The 16,588-nt window shown below is 46.4% G+C and overlaps 1 protein-coding gene across 4 annotated transcripts in view; it reads left to right on the plus strand.

Annotated features, from left to right (window-relative positions):
- PPM1F (protein phosphatase, Mg2+/Mn2+ dependent 1F) overlaps nucleotides 1-16,588 on the plus strand; it is a 170,291-nt gene that overhangs the window by 98,007 nt on the left and 55,696 nt on the right. The window lies entirely within an intron of this gene.

A 16,588-nucleotide genomic window follows, 5' to 3' on the forward strand; every position in this document is an offset into this window, starting at 1 on the left:
GAAAGAGTAGTGGACACAAGATTAGGCCACACATTGAAGCATACCAGATTAAATTTAAACAAGCTTTTGATGTTAAGCATGGTGTTAAGACAGGTATTGTTTGTCTGAATTTATGGTAATTGGTTATGTATTAAGCCTCCTTATGGTGTGCCTAAGTGGTTTCCCAAATTTGGATCAGCAGTGAAGATGGAGGCCATCAGCTTAAGAGCTGTTTTGAAGTAGGGGAAAGAGTGGTGGAATATGAGTAGAATAGCTAAGGTTGTTTGTCCTTTTAAGGTCGGTACAATTATGCTTAAAGTTGGTCAGTCACATGTTTCGAATATAGCTCATGGGTACAGAAGAAAACGCGTTAATTTCATCCCTTAATCTTTAGCGCATCATTATTTCTCCTTTTACTGTTTATGCTCTGTCTCGGTGGAGGAAGGTTCTTTGGGATAAAAGGACATGTTGTTGTGATGTATTCACTATGTGCACACTCGTAGCATTATGTTTGGAATTTATTTGGATAAGTTACCTTGGTTTTCCTGAGCAGTTGTATCCTGATAGCTGCTTAGAAGACTTTAGAGAATAAACTCCTGCGTCTCATTCTCCAACTGTTTCCTGTTGATTTATTTTTATTTTACTACACTCTTGCCGTCTGGATTCTACTCAATTATGTGTTTAATATGTGACAAATTCATTATGCAAATTATTCGCCACACCTTCCTTAATGAAAATATTCAAGTGGAAGAAGTAACTATATTTAATCGTCATTCATTTTAAGGACTGGTAAGTTCACCCTTTGTTTTAAATTGTTATGGATGGGTGGCCCGTTGAACATTAAAGCAAACTGACCCTGAGATTGCAGAGCGCACCCGAACAATGCCCCATAGGTTAATATTGGCCACTGTTCTTGTTAATATGGACATTTTAACAGTTTGCAAGTTAACACTGTAGACATTCTTTGTGCATTTTATTAACTGCTGCTTCAATTAAATATTATTGGTAGCTTTTTGCTTGATACTACAGCAATGACTGAACATTGTGTTATTTTTTGGGGCTTTGGTACACCTACAACCTCCCAGAGTAAGCCCTGGCTGTTCACCTTCACTGCCCTCGCCTAGTGGGAGGGGCTTCGTTATCCAGTTGATGTGTCATTTCATTGGTGACCCCAGGACATTAGTAGCAAATGGAATAACCCCATGGGATACTGGCCAGTGACCACCGAGTCCTCATGTGACCCCTCCAACAAAAAAGCAAAGTTTCTCTGAAAGTACTGGCTCGAGTAGCATTTATTTTTCTACAACCGAGGCCATGTGTGGGATACAAAGGCCGATTAAATTGGAGTTCATGGTTCAAAAACCATAACTCAAGCCAGCCAGTCACACTGGAGTGCATCTTCGCAGATTTCTCTCCCAGACTATCGCAAGGTCTTAAACATGGATTTCCGGGGAAGCTGGCAAAGTTTCTGAATGGTGTCTTGTCAGATCCTATTCAGGAGGCCATGGGGCAAGGAGGGGGCCATTGGGCCACAGTCCTAGCAGTTGAGGCCTTTCACTGTTGCTATCCCAGTGGTAAAAGGCCTCCACACTTGAGTCTCAATGGTAGCGAGGGTGAGCAGTCACAAGCTTCTGAGGGAGCTTGGTGTGCGGTTAGTCAAGCCTAGTAATCAACACTACCCCACCAGCAATCAATCAATCCATCAGTATTTGTAAAGTGCACTTATCACCACTGCGGTATACAGACGCCCAATATATAACCCAATGCTTCTTTTTGGATAGAAGACAAGTGCTTTATACTGAGAAGACCTAGAATTGTACTACACTTTACATGGAAACCCAATTTATGGCTGTGAGTCTTTATGCTTCCAGGGCCTTTTTCTGGCTACCACTGTTACCCCCTCTTCCAGTCCCTCGTGGGTCCCCTCTTTTCTCGGAGCTGCTCATCTCTGTCCAGAGTTCAAGTTACTGCCTATGGGTGCAGCTTGTTCTCCCTTGCCCTCTGCCATCCCATTTAGTTTAAGCTCTCAATCTCTCTGTTCTACACCCTTTTAGTCTCTTGCCCAGTTCACAGGAGTAATGCCAGCCCACATTCAGTATCGGGGACCTTACAGGTACACATCAGTCTTCAAGGGAGCTGTGCAACAGCAGGCAGTGTAGTGTGTAGCTTAGAGAGAGGTGGCAGGAGCAGAAGCCTCTGTTGGTGGCCCTCTGTGGGCAGCTGGGGGTAGATCTCTGAGGATGGCTTGGCTCAATCCAGCATTCCAGTAAGTACTTCTTGGGTGTGGCGGCATCACACCAGCAGGTTATTGTTCTTCAGTGCAGTGGTCGTCGGGTGCTCTCTTCGGCCGGGGAGGCTTCAGAAGACGACCTTGACTCTTCATGGGGCATCCCAGGGGCATCTCTCAGATCACTATATCTTCATGACTGGTCCCGACCCAACCTCACACCTTGGCAGTGCTGTGGTCTTGCAGTCCACCTTTGGAGCCCATGAGCCACCAAAGGCGCTCATCCCGGCTATGGTTGCCTCTGCCACTCAGATGCACAGTTTCAGATGCTATTGTATCTACGACTAGGATAAAGGACTAAGATCACAGTGCCCGGTCCAATAGTACTGCGATTCCTTCTTATCGAGTGTGTCAAATGGACACTACGCCAGTGTCAATTACAACAATCCCATCCATGATCAGTTCCTCCTTTAGGGTTATTGTATTTTTTTTATTTTGTTTTTGTTACCTGGCTCGCATGCAGGAAGTCTTGGCACCCAAACAGTCTAGTAATTCGTCCGTCAGATTGGGCTCCATGCAGTGTTCCCTCACATCTAAGCATTGATGGTTAGTGCAACACTAACCCATGGCTGCTTAGTAATACGTGAGTATTTTGCTAAGTACCCCCCTCCTTGGTAGAAGAGACTACAACAACTAATACCAATGATCTTTGGCTCCCATCGGTACACCAATTTCGCAAATGGAGGCAGTGTATTCCTTATCTTCTTCTTTGTAGCGAGGGTATGGTTGATTCCCCTTTCATGTGTCCTGCTCAGGCCACCTTTCAGACCTGGCCTTTGTCTGTAATGATGGCCTGCCCAGCAAAACAGTCTCCAGGTTGAGTGCCCCCCACAGAAGGACAAAGAGATGTGAGCAGGCGGCACCCAGCTCTTTACAAACCTTCCTCTCATAAAGCAAGACGATAGACAAGAATCTGTAACCCTTCAAAAGACTCTTTTCCTGAACAATAGATACTGAACGCCTGTCACTAGGATTAGCTGTGTTATGATCCCTGCAGAAGCAGATTCACTAATGTTCACCATGGCGAGAGAAAAGAAGCAGCAATACAGCAACTACTGTCCCCCTACCCAGCTGGGATAGCAAAAGGCTGGATGCAGTGAGTAAGAAGATGGAGTTAGTGGCAACTACTCCTGGAGTATCACACATTCAAGTGCTCTTTTCTCAATTGATGGCCTTAAGCAGTTTGAGGAGATGGAGGAATTAATCCAACTAATTCAAGAGGAATTTAAGGAAGAAAAAAAGTAGTAAAATGGAGATATAGTTGGTGGGGTTGTGAAAGATGGTGCCAGGACTAGTTCCTTTACACAGGGGCCTCCTAGCCCCCACTACCTCTGTGCATGATGCTGATTCAGCTGACACGGGTACTGGAGTACGGCTTCTGTTTGAGGATTCCACCGACATCTCTGGGGAGCTTTTCCGCGGTCTGCATGAGCGAGGAGGCCTGACTTGCTGCTATAAACCTCCTGCCCTGGCAGCTGGTTCTCCTTGCAGCGGTTGTCCTTGTCTGCTCCACACCTCTCAGCCAACGCAAGATGAAGTCCCAGGTTCTCTCTGCCTGCCCTTGGTTGAATTGATGAGTTGACGGAGGATGTGACCCCTCCTAGCTTTGCAAAAAGAACAAATGATGGACAGAATGCAGAACGATGTCATACATTCACCCAAGTACAGCGATCTGGTCCTGAATCCATCGTTTTTTTGCTCACCATGCCATTCAAATTTGGACCCAGCCATATGCAAATCAGTCTTGACCCTGCGCCCAATGGGAACAGTACAGCCCGAACTGTCAGGCAGGTCCTCCCTGGACTGGAAACAAGCTTCCTAGGACCGGTTTCGGGCTTTCAGCCCTCATCAGCCAGGATAGCTTGACTCATAGCTTTGCCCAGGTCATTTCGCACTTGCCTTGTATAATGCAATCTGAGGAAGTACATGCAGGGTAAACGTGAAACTGTCGGGCAGATTATACTTCGGGGCACTGCTGTTCTCCCATACCCTCTCTCCTCCTTTTCATATGAAGATAAAAACAATGTTGGTCATGAAATATCAGATATAATCAGCCAGGGCATGCTCAGAATGCTTCGCATTTAACCGCACATTGACAACGAAGGTCAGTCAGCAAAGTCAGTCTGAACCCTCCATAGGAGGTACAATGACATTCTCACACCCCAGACCGCGTAACACTAGTTGAGGGCAGAATTCAGGATTTTCTTCCGAAGTGCAGAGACACCAGGCAAGTTGGTATTAAATATCAAACAAGCATACTGTAGCCGGCATGCCTATACCAGGCATGCCAAAAACACAGAGGCAACAGTCCAGTAAATGCAGTGCTAATACAAGGTACCAGAACACTTGCTGAAAAGTAACTGTAAATCCTGTATCAATTCTGCAAAGAACTGCAGGAGTGTGCTCTGTTATTTCACGATGCAAAACCAAGACCAATCCTGGGCCTCAGATTCATGGACAAATTTGTATTGACGTAAAGATGCTAGAAGACAACCTTCAGGAAGGTATTCCTCTCCTCAAAGGCTGCTTAATAACAAATGACTTAACCGCATGCGTGCGGCCGCTATTTTTGCACTGTGCGGCTTTTAAAAAAAGCCGCGTTACAGCTCGTCATGAGCATGCGAGCGGTGCAACTCATGACGAGCTCAGCTCGTCATGCGCATGGAAGGGGTTTTAATACCTGCTTTCATATATGATTGAGCCAGCATCACTGCTAGGTCCTAAGGTTTATGGTGAGGTGGGACACAGATTATCAATCCAAAGAGTTACTCTTTGTGTTAAAGTTGGCACTAAGCGTGTCCACGAATAATTGTGGCCGCACTCTTCAGAAGGCAGTCAATCCATGCATACCCTTATGGAGATGGTGCTGCAAGAATATCTACATGCTCATTCAGCTACTATATAAATTGGAGTTCACAGTCCATACGAAAAAGTAATTCAAGTATCACCACAACATAAGACTTTTTTTCTGGTCGAAACGATTTCAAAATCTCAGTGTCAGAACCCACAGAGAGAGAGGAATTCTGTCATTGCAGCAGCCGGGTTGCCTCTCACAGTGGAGAAGTTGCTGGGTTTGATTTCTTTATGTATACCAGTCATACCATGTGCAAGACTCCGTATAAGGCAGAGGTAGTAGAGGATAATGAGACAGCAGCTGCAGGGTGATGGGAAATGTTATGAGCAGGATGCCAAAGGGTCTAAAATGATGAACGGGAATAAACAACACAGACCATCAGAGCTTCTCTGACCCTAATGAAGGACATATCACACACTGGCTTAACTGAAATGGCCAAAAATAAACTGTTAATGCACGACTAAAAAAGCAGTAAATCATGCAAACGTTTTAGAGCAAAATATCTTGTTTAGCACTGGACGCTTTCCAGCCACAGATAAAGGGGAATGAAATGCAGTTACAGACAGACCTCAAACAGCAATGCTTTAGGTAAACAAATAGGAGAGGAAGTCCTACACCTTGTTCAAACTAGCACTAGACATATGTAGGTGGGTAATTGAAAACAACATTACGACAGTTGTCACACATTTATCAGAAGAGTAAAATAGGAAAAACAAACTAAGCAGAGAAATGGGTACTTCTCACGTGTAGCAACGAAACCAAGGAAAGACAAAAGATGTATATAAAAAAAGTGGAACTCCATGATTAAACCAGTTTTCAGCTAGAATATAAACCGCGAAGACTTTACATCCAGATACGCACTCTCAGAAGGGAATTCACTGCCTCTAGATCAGTGTATGACACATGCATACGCTGCTCCCCATACCAGTTTTACTATTTGTAATCATAAAGTGTAAATATCACTATTGAGAATGAATTGATAGCGGGAAACGTGGGCACAACAATCTGGGCATGGTAAAAAACAAAAAAAAAGCCAGAAGTGTACACAGACTTGGTCACTATGTAAAAAGAAAGACCTATCCATGTGGATCCAACAATTCCTAGCCCAGTGGCTCCAGACGGCGCAGAATTCAGCAAACAAACCTTTCTAAAAGACGTTTAGCAGTAATTGGGTAACAAGGTCCCATGCAGGTCTAGTTTTCCTAAACTTAACAAAAACATTTGGGTCTGTGGATGACATAACCATTGAGAATAATCTCATTCAATCCGTAAAGCCTTTTTAAATGCACATCACTCGGAGGGGGGGGGAAGGGGGGATTTGTCAGCAATACTGGCCTCTACCAAAAGACAGGACGAAAGACAGCTCTTTGCGTTGCCAGCATGTTAAAGGTTCCTAGAAGGTGTAAAGAAAATCTGCATACCAAGATCACTTGTACTAGTCATAAGGAATCTGTGTACACTTCTAACACAACGTTTTGATATTTCCCTTTGTACCAATACGCGAGGCCACATTAAACGACCTGTGTATAAGAACAATAGCTCATCAATGAACCAATTAGGTACCAGGAATTATAAAAATGTATAACTATTAATAGATGAGATATTGAATTAATAACTTTAATATCTCGTCCCAACGGGCATGTAAAAAATATTTATTTTAGAATAGTTGTGCTTAAGTAAATTCTTCGTACATACCAGTTTGGAGTGGTTCACTTTTAGGTCTCGCCTAGCGTTGCAGCACGCATGTGTTGCTCGCTCTGTGAGGGCTATTGTGATAAGGAGATTTCAGAAGGGGACCTGAAGCCTCGCCCCTCATTTTCATTGACTGGCGTCATCGTTTATGTAAAATGGTGGCCTCCGATTGAAACTGAGGCTTTTTGGTTTCCGCCCTGTCTCCTTTTCGTCTGTCCGGACTGGATTGTCTGCTTTTCGGCTGTCGTGAGGGTATTTCTTATCTTTATGATGGGCAATAAAAGACTTTCCCGTGAGGAGCACAAACGATACACACCCGAGGGCTGTCCAAATGTGATTCGTTCTCGCCACTGTTTTTAGGGGCTCGGGGGGCTATTTTCATTTCTTTTGCGCTGTGGGTGCTCTTTTTTATGTTACTTTATCACTGCTATTTTTATTCACTTGGCGCTATGCTGTCCGCTCTGCTTATTTTTATTCTACATTCGGGGTGCCACGAAGGTACAGTCTGAGCTCTCGGCGCTCGTTCCTTATACCTAAAGTCCGGCCCTAGGCATATGTAGGGCCCCCTCCCTCGATGGTTCGGCAATGCAGCAATGCACCACCCGTTCCCATGCCTTGCACCTCTACGTCCCACTGTCCTGCCCTACCACCTTCCTACTCCTTTCAGCAGGTAATACAACTTCCTCTTTGATGCTTGTGTGACTTTTAGACTTTCTCGTGAGGAGCACAAAAGATACACACCCAAGGGCTATGAATAGGCGCACAACATGCGCGGCGCTAAATCAAAATGTGATTCGTTCTCACCGCTGTTTTTAGGGGCTCGAGGGGCTATTTTAATTTCTTTTGCGCTCTGGGCGCTTTTTTATGTTACTTTATCACTGCTATTTTTATTCACTTGGCGCTATGCTGTCTGCGCTGTTTATGTAAAGTCTGGCCCTAGGCGTATGTCGGGCTCCCTCCCTCGATGGTTCGGAAATGCAGCGATGCACCACCCCCTCCCCGCGCCGTGCACCTCTACTGACCTGCCCTACCACCTTCCTACTCCGTTCAGCAGCTAATAAAGCGCCTCTTTGATGCTTGTGTGACTTTCTATGCTTTTGGAAGTACGTCCGTGCGGCCAACAAAGGGGAACCAAGTTAAACAAGCATTTACAATGCAATGGTTTCGCCTTTTGAAATGTTTGAGCTATTGGCATTGTAAATGACAACATTTGTATTTATGTGTTGGTTTTGAAAACAGATAAATAAATGGCATGGTCATTTACAATGCCAATAGTTTAATCTCTAGATCGAAACTTGTAAACAGCTACTCCAACCGGAGTGTCTCCCCGTAACACAAGGGTGATGCTGGGGTTACCCATACTTAAATTGATTCCTGAACACACAGCCATGAGGAAGAGAAACACTATCTGCTCCCACCCAACATATATACACTCTGATACAAACTGAAACTCTTCAGCACAGCACACCGATCTTGGGGCTGGGTGTGCATTTATTAATTGAAGGCTGGGGTGCTGCAACCATGCTTTTAGGGTTTGGTGACCGGAGGGCAGGTTTACAAAGCAACTCTAGTAACACTGCCGCTTTTCCCTCTAATACTGTGTAGTAAATAACTGTAGATGGGGGCGAGCGTCAATCACTTCATGCCTTCTGTACATATTCCTTACAGCACATATTTGACAGTAGCTAAGGCCTCATAGTCTTCCCGCCCAGGGGTCTCCTTGCAAAACTTTGATCTACATCATAAATTGTTAATGGCCATCGCATCATGATTCCTTAAAGTGTTGCATCCCTTTTCAGTCTCCAGTCTCACTACGGTCTGGGAGGCATTCAAGGTCACTGTGCGGGGATGGTGCATCTCCAAAGGAGGGGGAGTCCTTAAGTCCCTACGGGGTGATCTGCGAAAACTTGAAGCTGAAATAGGCAATCTGGAGAGGGATATATCCCTAGGATTGGGAGGACACATAGCCAAAGCTCGTGTACGGGAAAAAATTGATGAATATACTGAAGCAGCCGATCAAGAATGCAAATTTCTGGGGAAGCCCTTCACAGCGCGTGCATACGGAGAGGGGGACAGACCGGGCAGAGCGCTTGCAACAGCGGTTAGGCCACCTAGACACAATAATTATGTCACCACACTCCTCGATAGTCACGGCACGCCCCAGAGAGACCTCCCTGGACAGCTCCGGGTCCTAACTGACCACTACACTGAGCTCTACACCTCCCACAGACATGTAGCGCTTGATCTGCCCAACTATCTCGCTGACACTGCAATAGCCTGGCTCGGCCCGACCCAACAGAAGTTCCTCCACCTGGAGTTGGAGGTGGACGAAATTAAAGACGCAATCATGTCCATGAAATCGGGCAAGGCCCCAGGCTCCGATGGCCTACCGATAGATTTCTATAAAACCTTTATACACCTGCTGGCCCCGATTCTTAAAACTATATACTACTCGGCCCTTGAAGACGGCATTTTACCACCCAGTATGCGGGAAGCCCTGATTGCCTCCCTGTTGAAGCCTGGTAAACCACCAGAACACTGCGATTCGTACAGGCCTCTTTCATTATTAAATACTGACGTTAAAATACTAGCAAAGGTCTTGGCGACCCGTCTGAACCTATTGATGGAGCGGCTGGTTCTTCCGGACCAGGCGGGCTTTGTCCCGAACCGCGCCACCTCTCATAACCTCCGCACCCTTCAGGCAGTGCTACAGGATATAGACCCCAGATGCGAGGCAGCAGCGGTCTTTCTCGATGCCACAAAGGCTTTTGACTCCCTAGAATGGGACTATCTACTGGCGCTTCTGGAACGCATGGGAACCCCCTTCAACTTCATTGATTGGATCCGCCTGCTATATCACAAACCACAGGCTGCGGTCCTCCTAAATGGGGCCCGTTCAAAACCATTTGAGATTCGCAGAGGCACTAGACAGGGGTGCCCTCTCTCCCCTGTCCTTTTTGCGATAGCGATTGAGCCTTTAGCGGCCAAACTCCGGCAACACCACAATCACCGATCCCTTATCTACCCGGAAAGGCAACTACTCATATCATTATATGCTGATGATATGACTCTCTATATCCATAAACCACAAGAAAATTTGAACCCGATCTTACGCGAGATAACTAAATTTGGCGCCATCGCGGGAGTACAGATAAATTGGGCAAAGTCGGCCCTATTTCCCCTTACGGACAAGACTCAGAAGTTCCCTCTCGATTACCCGCTTATGTGGGAAGGTGATGAACTTAAGTATTTAGGGATCAACATCACCAGGAATCGGGAAACCCTTATACGTGCCAACAACGGGCCTGTCATGGACAAACTGATTGATAGCGTCACTAAATGGATACACCTTCCTCTATCTATGGCGGGACGTATCTCCTTAATTAAGATGGTGATACTCCCGAAGTTGCTTTACCTCTTTACCAATATACCTTACAGTCCAGGGGCGCATTTCTTTCGGGTCCTGGACTCCCAAATGTCTCGACTTATTTGGGGAGGGAAGCAGGCTAGAGTCGGACTAAAAACCCTCATGCTCCCCTACCATCAGGGAGGATTTGATGTGCCAAATTTCCGCCTCTACTATGATTGTGCGCAAGGACATTTTGCCGCGTACTGGCTCCACCCTCCTCCTTTCATGGCACACCTGGCTGTGGAAGATGGATACATGCGGCCCGAAAAGCCCTCGGGCTATCTTTATACGGCCTCCCGAGTGATTGATCGCGACCCCACGACGGTGGACTGCACTGTGCAAGCTTGGCGCCGGATAATGACTCGCATGGGCGTTACTATCCTATACTCCCCCCGCATGCTCTTAGCACATGACCCTAGACTAAGCGTTGCCGGTGAGGAACTAGGTCGCAAGCTGCTTACTAAATTGGCACTATACACGTGGGGTGATTTGTACATGCAGGGCCGATTCCGGTCGGCTGCGCAATTCTTTGGGACGCACGCGCCCTCAATCATGGACACATTCCTTTACACGAGATTGCGGCAGAATGTCCGCGCGGTCACCCCAGACTTCCCTCACGAGCCGGAAATCGTGGCCCCCTTACACGCTCTTCTACTCTCCGATACCCCAAAACATGTGGTCTCCATGTTGTACAAGCAATCGTATGCAGCCCTCAACCCCCCTTCTCTAAGAGCCAGACGGGATTGGGATGCTGACCTGGGTGCCCCCCTCTCGGACGAACACTGGGAAGAAAGCTGCTCCCACACGAATGCAGTAACTGGCAATGCCCGCCTTCGGCTGGTTCACTTTAAATTCCTGCTCCGGGTCTATCATACTCCCGCCAAAATGTGCCGATTTGGGTTACGTGCAGATGACAGGTGTCTTCGATGCAAGCAGGCTGGTGCTGACTTCCTTCACCTGGCCTGGACGTGCCAGGAGGTGGCATTGTACTGGGTGGAGGTGTTTCAAGCTATGTCCGAGATGGTGGGCGTGGAGGTCGCCCCCTGCCCCAAAATAGCCCTACTGGGCCAATCTTTTTCGTCGCTCAAGGCGCACCGGAAATTCTTCGCGCTAGGATTCTTACTGGCAAAACGCCAACTAGCTTGCAGATGGGGACGCGGACGAGCCCCCAAATTTAAGACCTGGCTGTCTACTATGTCTACTTGGCAAGATCAACTTCACAATTACGCTGACTTGTTACCCCACCAAATGCGTCCCAAGGATTTGTGGGGCCCCCTTACCGCTTACCTTCTCCGGACTCAGGAGGAAGACCCGGAAGTTCTGAGCCGACTAGAGGCTCCGGCCCGCTCAGACCCTCCGACCACGCGCGGTGACGGTCCTGACCCCAGATGAATCATCCCCTTTGGACCTCCCCTTCCTCCCTCCCCTCCCCCACATACCCCCCGTCCCACTCTCCACCGCGCTGCCAGTATACCGAGTTAATTGGGGCCAGTCGGGTGATAGGTGGCGTAGCCTCAGTAGCGACTCCCGGGAGGGATCTTGATTCCCCTTCCGATGTGGGACGGGCGACGGCCCCCTGACCGTTCTCCCATCCCCTATTGGGACAATGGCCCACGTGCGCAGGCATTGCGGTCGCGCGATATAGGTACAGACAGCGCATTTTTCAGCCAACACTTTCGATCTCACACTACACTCTCCCCATCCCCACACCTGTTCCAAGTAGCTATATGGTGGCAGAGCAGTCCTTATCCGATACCGACCTGCTTTAACGCGGGATCACTCCGCTCATCTGTGCTACCCCGTGCATTCCTCTGCAACACACAATATATCTGGTGTCCACGGTTGTGGATGGGTTAGGACACATTGTTTTTCCCCGAGTTTCAATATCATAGTTGGGGGGGGGAGGGAGTGGGAGGGGGGGAGTTACACGGAAAATGACCTCAGTGGTTGCACGTTTACTCTGAAACTCGACGTGGTCTGTCGATTCAACATGTGACTTTTCTCATAGTACGACGCAGCCGGCCCGGATGGGTTGTAGGCTACACGCTGTGTTAACTAATTGCTCTTCTCCACGCCGTCCTGGCAATGTTGAATCCAGTTCTTGCTGCCGGCCTTCATGCAAGGTTGTAGGCGTGAAGCTGTGTATTAATTACTTGCACCAAATAAAGGTCTTTAAAAAAAAAAAAAAAGTGTTGCATCCCTTTATTTGAGCAGTCAGCTTGACCCAGTGCAGCCGCTGTTCAAAGAGCACCCCAAATATTAAGTGACGGTTTTGAGGAGGTAACAAAATGGGTTGCATTAAAAAAAAAAAATCAGCACTGCATAATAATCTGCACATTATCATTTATTGACAGAAGACAGCTCACTTTCCATTCGTCACAAAAAACAAAGACATGCAGCTGCCAGAAGAAGCACTCTTACACAGAAACACTAGCTCCTTCTTTGTATTATTGTTTACAGTTCCACATAATGTTAACTTGGCCCAAGGGCATTAGAGTGCTTTACATTACACAAGGAACGATTTTTATTGGGTGTTTTTTTTTTTTTGCGCTGGGAGATTATGTGATCAGATCGGCCCAGAATGAAAAGATGTTGAGCCGAAGCAGGGATTCGAACCTGCTTTCCCCCACGTCGGCAGGTCATTTCTTACCCACCACACAGCACTTTCTCAAACACACACCTCTCTCTGTCCCTCTCACACACACAAACACATATAAACTCATACACACTCTCTCACACCCACACTTTTCTGTTTCTCTCTTACACACACACATGCGTGCACACAAACACACTAGCACATACATAGATACACGTTTAGGAAAGGAGGTGGGGTTGGGAGCAGATTTGGGAGCTGGGATTTTCCTGTTTACTTGAGATAAAGAACTCTCCTGCTTGTGGCCTCTCTGTTAACAGCATGTTCTGCTTTAACGACACAACTTGCTTGCACTTTTTTTCACCATCTTTGCCCCCAAGACAGACCAGTAAACACATTTCCTCTCTCCATAATTAGTCTGTTCCTCCAAGGGCCCTGGAGTAGGTCTGCATGCCGTCGATTTAATATCCAGCACTATATCCATATGTGCCGCCCTTGCCTGGTCCCAGAGCATATAAACTCCCCTATTAGCAGCCTTGACTGCTGTTTATGCAGATTTTTTTTTGTACCCGGCTGCCTGTAAAATTACTGTGTCTAACCTCTTTTTTTTCTCCGTTGCACCAGCAGGCCATTCTAATGAAATTGGCATAGGGGAAAGGGTCTGATTTGCAGTAATGGAGGTTGGCTCGCGCTGGCAATCTGTCCTTAGTGGGAGTTACAAAAGAAGTCAAATGCCTTCATCTGGTTCTCGCCTATCACTCCAAAGTGATTGAGTTCACTTCCTGATGCTTCCCAACTTTTCCTCAGGCTGTCCAAGCAGCGCATCCACCAGGGAGCCCCGGTCTGGCTTTAAACAGTCTCTGTATCTAGTGACAGGCAACTATCCGCCCCCAAGCCTTTCAGATGAAAACCTTTTCTAACAAGGCCGCCCAGCGCCAATGAAATAACACACATCTGCATATCCGCTGGGTCCCATGTTTCTTGGGCTCATGGATTATGTATCTTGCAGCCTCTAACCCCTTAATTGCTGCCGTCGGCCAACGGTCGTCACGGCCACTACCTCCCCAGTGCTGCGCACGACCGTTGGACGTCCATTCAGCACTAGTTCCAATGGACAGCGCAGCACTGGGGAGGTCTATTTACAACGCTTTAAAGGGGCTAATAAAGAAATGCAGTTCTTTGTTTTATTTTATTATTTATTTTATTTATGCGTTTTTATATAGCGCGGACTTTACCCGAAGGTGTCAGAGCGCTTCACAATAGGAACAGTAATGATACATGAGAACATTACAAGTCAACAAAATACAAAAGCAAACGTTTCATTAAAGAAGCAAAAATGTTTATCCTGTGCTTGTTAAGCAAATGCTAATGTTGTATTGGAATGCTTTAGTGCTATTTGGGTTTTTGGTGATTTACAACGAGACAATCTGTTGTGAAGTAAATTTAGAGGGATGCATGTCGGATGAATTGAAAAGCAAGGGTCTGACAGGAGGCCAGTAAATGGAAGTAGCTACAAAAAAAGCTATTGCGGATACCCGATGACCTGAGAATAGAACAAGAAGTTACTGACCCTTGTGTGCTGCTGGAAAAAGTACTCTCTTCATACTGGTTCTGTCCCTATCACCAAACTGAGGATTGGCCAATAGAATGAAGTAGGCATCTTTACTGCTGCTGGTGTGTGTAATTCGCTGCTTAACCAAGTCACCTAATTATTCCGATTCTATAGGAGGCTTTTTTTGGAGCGCCTATTATGCTGACGACGCATTTCCGGGTGCGCCCAGATGCTCACGTGCAGGTGTGTTCAGTGGCTGAGGAGTGCCCGTCAGCAGTTAGTACTACCGGGGAGGGGGGGGGGGGAGGCGTCCTCTAGCGCTTCCCGTCCCTGGGCTGCTTATGGCTCAAGGAGCAGGAGTTATGACCCGTCGCTTCTAGTTGCGCCTTCGTGCAGGGGAGGGAGGCCCCCGTCGCGCACCGCTGCACGAGCAGCAACCCACGAGGCTAACCGGGGTTGAGGTGGCTGAAGCAAGGAAAGGAAGGGGGAGGTAAAGAAGGAGGTGTGACAGAGGTGAAGGGAATGAGTGGGAGATTAAACGTCTGAGAGAGGAGGTAGGGTAGGGAAAGAATAAGAGATGAAAGGGAGTGGCAGCGTGAGAGAAGAAACATAATAGGTGTCTAGGAAGAGAAGGAATGAAAAGAGCATCAGGGAGAGAAGCAGAGTAATGACGAAGGTGCTGGAGGAGTGGTGACGTCAGAATGGAAGCAGGGGTGGAGCTGTGGAAGGAAACGTAAAGAGAGGTCAACGGGACATTGAAAAGGAATAACACGGAGGGAGGGAGTGATAGAAACGAAGTGAAGGAGTGGATGAGGGGAAGGCAGGTAGGAAAGGAAAGAACAAGTCAGGTCCTGGGCCGGCCAGCCAATCACAGCGCGGCCCGGGGAATGACGTCACGGGGTGTCCCGGGCCGGCAGCCAATGACAGCGCGGCCCAGGACAAAGGGGCGGGGCTTAAAAAAAGCCCGAGAAACGCCCCCGAATCGCGTTTTCGTGAGAAAGCGTGATTGACAGCCTCTGTCTCCCAATGGCTAGCCTCCATTTATGGAGCTAGCCAATGAGAGGCAGAGGCGGGTCATCCATCACATATACATCTCAAGAGGTTTTGCTAGCGCATGCGTACGAGTACGCATTGGCAGGCAAAACCTAAAAAGAGCAGCTTGGGACGTCCAAGGGCCATGAAGAGGAAACAGTATTTTTTTAGCAGCCACAGGTATCAAGGGAAAAGAAGCAAATCAAATAAATACGACCAGTTAAGTGGGAATTAAAAGGCTTTTAGACTCATAAAAAAAACACAAAAATACAGTTTTTGCAGTGACTCTAACGTAAACACTCACTCAAAGAACAATAAAGATGTATTTGCGAAACCAGTTTAAAGTTTCGAACAAGTTAAAGAGAGTAAGATGTATGTTTACGGACAGTGGACAAAACAGAGATTCGGGTACTGTGCGTAAATAGTACTATATGAACAAAAGCAGATTAGCTGGTCCCCATTCCTGGAAACCACGGTGGATAGTGACTCTGTCTCCCCTCCTTCCTCTTCAATGTCTGCTTTTTCTTCTTAATTTTATTCTTTGTATAGTTCACTTCTCCTGTTATTCTGCTCCTCATCTTTTTTCATCTTTCTTAGTTCTCTCTCCTATCCTCTTTACTCTTGTTACTCTGGGGTTCCTCTTTCTTTTCTTTTCTTTTTCTTTTTCGTTCTCTTTCTTCCTCTCTTTTCTCTACATTCTTTTCTTTTCTTTCTTTTCTTCTCTCTTATCATATATTTCTTTGTATCCTTCTATTACCTTTGATTTATAGATCATGGAATATTTGCTCCTTTTGCTCCCTCACATTTACCATATCTTATGTTAAACACAAGCATATTCTCATTTGTATTATGTTTCATTTATCAATATTGTATTCCTTTTTTCTTTTTCTCTTTGCAAATATGTATTTGTATTTCCATCTAAAACTTTTTTAATAAAAAAAATTTCATCACAAAAAAAAGCAGATTAGCAATAATGAATGAACACAAATCCACATGTGAATTTAAAAACACTTAAAAAAAAAAATTCACAGTCAGTAAATGGAAGGAGCAGAAGTAAATAAGCAATTACTGTTTAATGTAGTTCACAGGAAAATACTGTAATTCCTGTAATTAATAGCCTAGGGAATAAGAGTCGGGCAAATGAGACATGAATTATTTTTATTTCACAGTTCTTTGAGATTTCTTAACAA

The sequence above is a fragment of the Lissotriton helveticus genome, chromosome 11, assembly GCF_964261635.1.
Source record: "Lissotriton helveticus chromosome 11, aLisHel1.1, whole genome shotgun sequence".
NCBI classification, from domain to species: domain Eukaryota; kingdom Metazoa; phylum Chordata; class Amphibia; order Caudata; family Salamandridae; genus Lissotriton; species Lissotriton helveticus.